This window comes from Odontesthes bonariensis, chromosome 17 (genome assembly GCF_027942865.1).
Source record: "Odontesthes bonariensis isolate fOdoBon6 chromosome 17, fOdoBon6.hap1, whole genome shotgun sequence".
In the NCBI taxonomy this organism is placed as follows: domain Eukaryota; kingdom Metazoa; phylum Chordata; class Actinopteri; order Atheriniformes; family Atherinopsidae; genus Odontesthes; species Odontesthes bonariensis.
Window position 1 is genome coordinate 11,951,989 of NC_134522.1, and position 8,975 is coordinate 11,960,963.

Sequence of the window (8,975 nt, forward strand, 5' to 3'; positions counted from 1 at the left end):
CTGGAACCCTCAGGCCACATAGATGCAGACTCTCTTAATAGTTAGCCTTTGAGTACTCTTATCTGCTGCAACTAGCAACTCCTAAAACATAATTGAGCTTTGATGTGAAGTGTTGAAACATTCCTTGGTCTGTGGAAGTAACAGCTCACATTTAGGTTAATAACTTTATCGTAAATTCCACATTCGAAAATTTTAACCATTTAGCAGATTAAGGCTTTTAATGAGGGATTTAAAGGGCAAAAAAGAAAAGTTTTGTGAGATGTGAAAAAGTATTTCTCAAAGGGAAAACTAGCATTTCTAAATACTTTCAGTTTCTAGATGATAAATTGGGACAAGCACAAATGCAGTGGAGAGCAAACACGCCCTAACAACCCTCATGACAAAAAAAATGCTGCAATGTTAGCCAATCCAACAGCCGGCTATTCGCGACAAAATATCAGTGCTTGTCTTTACCTTTACCTTTACATGTGTCTAGCATGTTCGAGAGGTCTATTTCTGAAATCTCCTGCGAGGTGAAGAAGGAAGAGAATAAAGAGAATACAGGTTTTCACATTGTGGTAACATTAGATTAGTTTGGACTGCTTGCTCTAGATGTAAGCACCCCTGTCTTTAGCTCGGCCCTTGTATGGTTTTGTATGGCTTTGTTGTCAGGTAATAGCAAATCGAGCGTTTTCTCTTTTGACCCAGAGAATTAACCCCATATTGCAGCCATTTTATCCACGCTATAGCTGCTTGGTTTAAGATAGGTCCATCTCCAAACCCTATTGATCCTATGTGACAGTAAAATATGGCCCAGGTTTAAAAATACATACATTTTCTTCTATACACCCTCTTATGGAAGAAAACACTTTTGTCCGAAGTTAACTGAGAAGATGTGTGTGTCCTACAGCTACTAGCCTATTAGAAGCTTTGCTTGGTTCTGTTTGAAATTTTATTACACTCACTTAAGTGAGCATTAGTAACAGTAATGCTCACTAATCTTCAATATATTACTTATTTTATTTGTACCTAAAGCAAAGCACAAATTAGAAAAGTTCTACTTTATTTGTCTGTGGCACCATTTTTTAATTGGGCACAGTAATTACTGAGGTGAGCAGCCACAGTGTGTAGAACTGGGTGTGAATGCATAAAACAATCTTGTCCTTCCCTAAACAAGTCCATGTCACCAAAAGTATTTGTTGGCTGTGATTTTAGCAGCTTGCGCAACAGTCAGGACATTGTGTCCCTACTAGCTTGTAAATAGTGAACAAAACGGTCCCCTGTGCATTGAATCATTTGTCATTTTAATGAAAAATTTACATTTGCTGGTAGGTTTGTTGTGTCCATGTAGCCTTGGGCCCTCAATACCCTTAGGAATGCTGAGTCTGACATTTTGGTTAAAATCTCCTGCAGGCAGTAATATTACACGCTTTAGTATGTTTTCACAGCAGATACAATACAGCTCACATTCTTCAGAATAAGGCAGGGGACACAGCTGGCTGGCGATGCAACAGTCTGTTCAACGGAAAAGAACAACACTGTGCTAATTAAAAGTTTTCTTCTCATGTCTTTCTCTCATGTGTCAGTTGTTTGTCGAGCTCAAACGGAGATGAATGACTTTTCGGGTCTGTGTGTTATATGTCAGCATGCTGTATTAGTAGTTATACAAAAGTGGACTTTCATTTGCAGGTTAAATGCAGTGTAAACTGAAGAAGATGAGGGCCAAAGTGGGAAAATGTTTTCAAGAAATGACACCCCTGTGTGCAGGTTAAAGCAGGAAACACGTGTCTACACCTGCTTTCCTTTCCTTGAAGATAAATATCTCTCTTCCACCTTCCCACCATCTCGTTCATTCCCTCCCTCCTCCTCTTCCTCATCCACCCATCATCCCTCTCTGTCCCTCTTTTTGTATGGATGACTGCTGATATTCCCGTGGGATAGTGGAGGAGGAGAGCTTTCCAGGGCTTGTTGCTGCATCATCTCAAATAAAACAGGGAACATGTTCAGACCACCTTGCCCAGGGTTCACAAATTAAACTCTCAGACAGAAACTGTTTTTTTTTTTCTGCTTGTATGTCAGTCTTGTATACACAATCCCTATTTATGGTATGAATAGTATTAATAATGTTGCCATTCTCCACTAAGTGTCTCCTCGAATGATTTGTTTGTCTTTTTATGTCGCTTTTATTTATTTTGCGTCTTTCTGGTTATTTTGCAATCTATTATCAAATATTTTATTTCCTAAATGAGGTATGAGTGCAGTTATGTTTGATCAAATCAATTTTGTAATGTTTCTTCCTTTTTATTTTACAACCCAAAAGAAATAAAATAGAAACATCTAATGAAAATGACACCTTTGAATTGATTTTCAGCAAAGGAAGAGTTATTTTCTCCATGTTCCCCTGTGATACTTCCCCCTAATCTATTTCTCTCTCTCCCCCTCCCTTTTCCTTTCTTCATCTCGCGCCCAGTTTCAGTCTACAAGTCTCAGCTCGTCGAAGGATTGGAGTAACCACACACTCCTTTTCTCCTCAGTCAACAATCACAGTGCCCTGCTCAAGGGCCGCTGAAGGGAGCGCCACGTTGCAGACAGGGAACAAGGAAGATTGACGTACTTGCAATCCCTGTGACCTCTAGGCTTGGTCCACAGCCAAAGTCTGTTCCCATGGTGATAATTTAGTGTTATTTTTCCTGTAAAAAGCTGCAGCACCTAGTTGCAATTATTCAATCTGATAGAGGCTTATATGTTTTTTTCTTTTGCCTTAGAATCTTTTGAGAAATGTTCACAATGATGCTCATAATGCTGTATTGAAATAGATGTGGTTATTAGATGTTGTCTGTTTATCTGGTTTACTGCTGTAAGACTTCGAATATGATGATATGGTCACACTCCTTGGGACAAGTGACTATCCTTGGGATCAGAATGAACAGTCAAACCACACACACAAACTGGATGGTATTCATTAGCAACATGATAAAGTAACTGAAGACATATTTAATGATAAGATACATTTGAATTTCCAGCATAGGGTAAGATTTGATACCCAAAACCAAACAATGGTTATTTGATAGTCTGATGGCCTGCTGGGTTGAATTTAGTTTCCTTATTGGTCTGATGGGCACCAATGGATTGTTATTGTATCATTTTTCTTTTCTATTCTTTTTTCATCATTTCTTTTCTTTTCTTACTTTTTGTGTAGGGGCCTGTGTTGAACTGGAAGCCAGCCATCTGATGGCATGAACACACTTCATTTAAAAGCTAACACTACAGTTCTACTGCAAGGGAATTGCATTGAGGCCATCCTGTGGAACTTTCTGAATAGTTACTTCTAAATCCTTAGAAATGTCAACCTGCCCATTGGTTGGTGTAGTGTTAAAGGAAATAAGGGAAAATTCCCTTTTACGCTATACTCTGTTTACAGATCGGCAACAAAGTAGCGAATATAGGCTAAAGTTGATGGATGCCTTACTATATGACATGAAATGCCTTTAGGACTTTCTAATCTAATAGTATCCTATGGATATTTTAAGTAAAAGTTGCACCAATGCTGGGTAAATTTAAAATGTGATATTAGGGGACAGCAACAGTACAATTGGGAAAAAGCAAAGATGACATGCGGCAAAGTCTTAGACTTGATGTATAGGTTGCATGCTAGATCTGTTGACCTACTGGGGCTGCATTAATGCATTTTTTATTTTCATTTGTTTGTCTGTCTTTTAAGTATACTTTTGTTGGGTTTTTAGCCTGTTTATCCAACCAGCAGTTATACGAATAAACACACGATTTCTGTGGATGTCTTTAAGGCAGACAGGTGGAGAGTGAGAATGCCATTTTCATCATTTTAATGGGCAAAAAGAAGTTAAGGAAAAAACATGAATTTCTCAAAACTTTGGTATGTCAGAACAATGTTGGCTGTAATATATGTTGCTTTGTCTGTGGGATGCCTGTGGCTCAGGAGGTGGAGCAGTCATCTGTCACTCGGAGTTCGGTGGTTTGATCTCCGGCAAGTCTCTGAATTCCACTTTGTTTTGATCAGCGTGAGTATGTTTATAATAAGCACTGTAAAGGCTCAAACCTGCATAGACTAATAATTACTGCATGGATGTGTGTGTGTGAGAAGTGAATACGTCGTGTAAAAGCGTTTCGAGAAGTCAGAAAGACTAGAAATAAGCTATAAATGTGGCTCTTTTTAAATATATCCTTTATGAACACTTACCTGTATTGAAATGTTTATATTTTAACATACTGACGTAATATTTGATTATGAGATTGCCAAGCGTGCAGCATTTTGTGAATAACTTTAATCCGGTCAAAGAAATACGAAGTAGAATTTTTCATATAATAGAAATGGGTGTGATGTGAAGATTAACCCTTTAATCTCCTACTCTACCATTTGGTAGAAGACACTTCTTAGCAGCAATACAGTTTTTCTCTATTGCCAAAACACAAAACCCAGTACTCTAAACCAAATGACCAATTGCCTAAACACATTTAGTAAAACTACCCCTCATTTGCCACAACCACAAACACAATTCACCTGTAGACACTGTTCACAAAACCCATCCCCTTTTTCTCAAAACTCTAAACACATTTTGCCTTGCTAAAACACATTTTGCATATATCTCTGCTCCAATATGCATTGTGAAGCTCATGTGATGCAAAATGCCACCCACAGTCAGCAAAACTTGAACACAATGAACATACCTGGTGTCATTCAGTAAACACAACGACTCATAATTGAAAACACCTATTGCAAATGATGTGACCACACCTAGATAAGTCAGTTTGCTGAAGGTTCCAAACAAAAATGGATGATCAAGGCAGAAGAAGAGGAGTTCGTGCCAGACCCCATGAATTTCTATTTGTGGATGAGGCTGGCTTCAACCTCACAAAAAGGAGGAGGAGAGGCCGGAACATCATAGGACGGAGAGCTATCGTTGATGTGCCCAGCCAACGTGGAGGAAACATCACTCTCTGCGCTGCCATGAGTTCTAGAGGGCTTCTCCACCGGCATGCTGAACTTGGTGCCTACAACACTGAGCGTCTCCTCACCTTCCTAGGAGAGCTCAGAGATGTTTTGCATGACAATGACCACCCGAATGCTGGGCCAGCTGATCACCACGACCAGCAGAATCCTGGGCCGGCTGATCTTCCCATGTATGTCACTCTCTGGGACAATGTTAGTTTCCATCGCAGCATCCAGGTCAGAGAGTGGTTTAACATCAACCAGCAATTTATTAATGTGTGTCTGCCACCCTACTCTCCATTCCTAAACCCATTAGAAGAGTTCTTCTCATCATGGCGGTGGATGGTCTATGACTGCCAACCTTACACCAGAGAGAACCTTCTCAGGGCTATGGACCTGGCCTGTGATGATGTGGCTGTGGAGGCGTTCCAAGGCTGGGTGCGGCATGCCAGGGCATTCTTCCCACGTTGTTTGGCTATGGACAATATTGCCTGTGACGTTGATGAGGTCCTGTGCCCCGACCCAGCCCGACGACGTGATGCCGCCCAATGATTTCAGTGTCAATTTACGTTATGTACAACGTACTGTAATAAAAGAAATCGCACCCTGAACATTGTGTTTTCAATTGTTACTGCACTGTATCTATTGTGTGTAATGGATCCTCCATGGAGTTTACAGTACTCATTTCTGCATTGAGTTGTGCTATTACTGCATTTTCTGCATTATTCATTATTCCTATGAAATGCACAAATCTATAGTAAATGCCCAATACATATTTGAGAATAAATAAGGGTTGCTCAAATGCATCCTGGCAGTTGTGAAACTGTAAAAAGAACTCACACTCTGAAAATTGTGTTTTCAATATTTTTGGTAATGTGGTTAATGATGCTCAGTAGTGTTTACATTTTTGCAGGCCTTGAGCGGTATTGTGGTGTCAAAGTTTGCTTTTGAGCATATGAGCAACTGTTTTGGTGTGATGGGTTGGTTTTGAGCATATGAGCAACTGTTTTGGTGTGATGGGTTGGTTTTGAGCATATGAGCAACTGTTTTGGTGTGATGGGTTGGTTTTGAAAAGAGACTGTGAGGTTGTGTGTACGTAGCTTTAGAAAAGTGTTTTGTGTTTAGAGTTTTGTGAAAAGTGAGGGCAGTATCGTGAAATGTGTTTAAGCAATAGAGAAAAACTGTAATGGATTTTTATCAAATATTTGTGAGCCATCAATATTTGGTTTGGGTAAGCAATACAAAAAGTACCACTGCTTTTTCAAATGTTGACACGTTTACCACAAAGTGACATCTTAACTATTTATTAAAAATACTGATTATTATCATCATAGCCCAAGAAAAAGAAAAAAAAAATGCACAGAAACCTTTTTTATTGTTTTTGTTTGCATTAAATGGTTAAATTCAAAAAGTGTGTGTGCACCGCCTGTAATGTAGTTAGGCCAGTCTCAAGATAAATAGGAAGCATCCACACTTCGAATAAAAGCTTTTAAAAGGTTTATCAATAGCACTTACTTAGATGGGAATGCAATGTTTTCATAAAGCATTTGGATTAGATTACAGTTTTAATTTCACTAGTTGAGTTGCTCCAAACATAACCTTTCTGAATGATATCCGGCAGACATGCACCTGCTATTGTGCGAGTTAAGACTCTCCTGAAAGAGAAGTCACCTGCTAGTGCGAAGGTGGAGAGGAGAGTAGGGAAGGAGGGGGTAGAGGGAATGGCAGAAAACATAAAGAGAAAGCAAGGAGACACAGTCATGCCTTCAAGACAAATAAGGCTTGTCAACCGTTTAAAAGAAAAGGCAAATCAAGGCAAAGGTGTGAATGGAAGACTGGGGGAGATGCAAAGAGGAGATGAGGAGGGTAAAGGAGACAAAGTGTGTGTATGTGTTGTGGGGGTGTAGGATGGAGGGAGTTGTCGTCTCCTGCAACAAGTCTAACCTGAATCCAAAGCTAACAAGATGCAGTGATTGCAGGGTGCTGAAAATATGAAGGAACAACCAAAGACAGCAAAGGGAAAAAAAGAAGAAAATTAAACACCGGCTTTTGTTCACTACACTTACCCTTCTCTCCTCAGGTTTCAGGCAGAGTTCGACCTCCTGTCTGTCCCTGTCACTGACGCAAACAAAGTAATGTTTTCCCCTTTTTTTGAGGCAGACAGAACCAAGTTGCCCATGTCTCAAAATCATGCTGCACAGACAGCCAGGAAGAAAGCACTCGAAAAAACTAGAAGTTTTAGCACTTCTCCTACATGCAGTCACATAAACCGATAAATGCTCAGCATCTACATCTAAACACTTGCAGAAACAAGCATTACGCCATGTGGGGCTGGGGTATACAGATGGTTGGCAGGAGAACAGATATTTAGAATATTTAAGTAGCAAGTGCAGTTTAGAAACTGTTACAGAAAGAGTCTGACTATAAGAAACAAGAAAACATTAGTAAAATGCTCCACAATGACTCATTTCAAAGCAACATTAACGTCCACTGTTGCCCGCTGAAACTATGATTGCATGCAAAGAATTAAAACATTTACAGAAAAAACATTTTTTTTAATGTTTTTTTTATTGTCCAACAAAGTATGGACGTGACCCAAAGAGGGAGTGCAGGAAATCCAGATTTCATCATAATCCACAACCACAGGGACATGGCCAATATTTCACTGCAACACTGTGAAATGAGTAATGTATAGAGCACATCGATGTCAACATCTGTGACAAAGAGTTATCTTTCTCACCTCGTAACTACAACTTAGAGCAGGAAAGGGTTAAAAACCATGAATTCTGCAGAATGTGGGCTCCCAGAACATTGTTTTTGTGTTGGTTATATATTGTCAAAGTTTGATAACCACGGTTTGTGTATGTTGCAGGGTCATTTTAAATGGTTTTGATTGCTTGTGTGTCACACATTAGGGTTAGGTGTTGAATAGAAAATCACAGAATCAAAGGTTGATTTTACTCGAGCTGGTAGTTCATTCAACCCATCAGGCCCGAGTGTGGGTGCCTCAGGGCTTCAGGAATCAAGTGCAAAACTGCTTCGTAATCAGGCACTATCAGTGTAAAAGGTTGTCATCACGCATGTACTTCTTAGCCCTGAGTCATACAGTTTCTGCCTTTCATGACATAAATCGTTCGTGGTGTTTAATTCTGTGGGATTAAATCCTCTCGCAGGTCCTTTTGTGTATGGAAGATTTCGAGCACAAATGAGCTTCTGCAATACAGAATGAAGCTGATTTGCATTTTGTTACAAAATTACTTTATTCATAGATAAATAGTTTTGATCAGTTTTTAATTCTGTCTCCACCGTCAAAATCCCAAATGTGCCTTAAAGGTCTTTAGACACTTTTATTTGTTTTTCTAGAGCTCTGATAAAAGGAAAATATGTAGAAGGAGGAGCATAAAAAAGTACTTAAAAAGTTATTTTTTAAAAACATAAAAAGAAGCTTAGGTCAATTACAATGTATATATATAATTAAATGTAATATATATATTATATTTATCAAAATGTAAGAAAATATGGGACACCAATAATTGTCTTAGTGTTAATGTGAATAATTTATTTCCACTGATAACATGCAACATGCACCTTTTGAAAGCTTTTGAAACACCAATGATATTCTTTAGATTTCTTTTGACAGAACGAATAAGGTGTTTTATTGATAATTGATATAAAGAGTGTGATGTACTTATCATGGAATCGCATTTGTCTGTTCTCATTATGGAATGAGACTATTGAATGATAATATAGGTGATGAGATACACAATTTATTGATACTCAAATAGCCCTATATTCTACTTCACAGGGCCACTATGAAAGCTTTACTGCTTTGACTATTGTCTCATTTGGTGCTCTCTTCCTTTACCTTCATAAATGCGACTCTCATTTGAAAGAGTTTAGGATAATTAGCCTCCAGGGCAATAACTATTTATTAAAAAGGATCGTTGTTTTAAATAACAAGTAGAAAAAAATTAGCCCTTTAATTTCCTGTTCAGCTGTTTGGTGCACATTTAAATCACTATACTGAGGA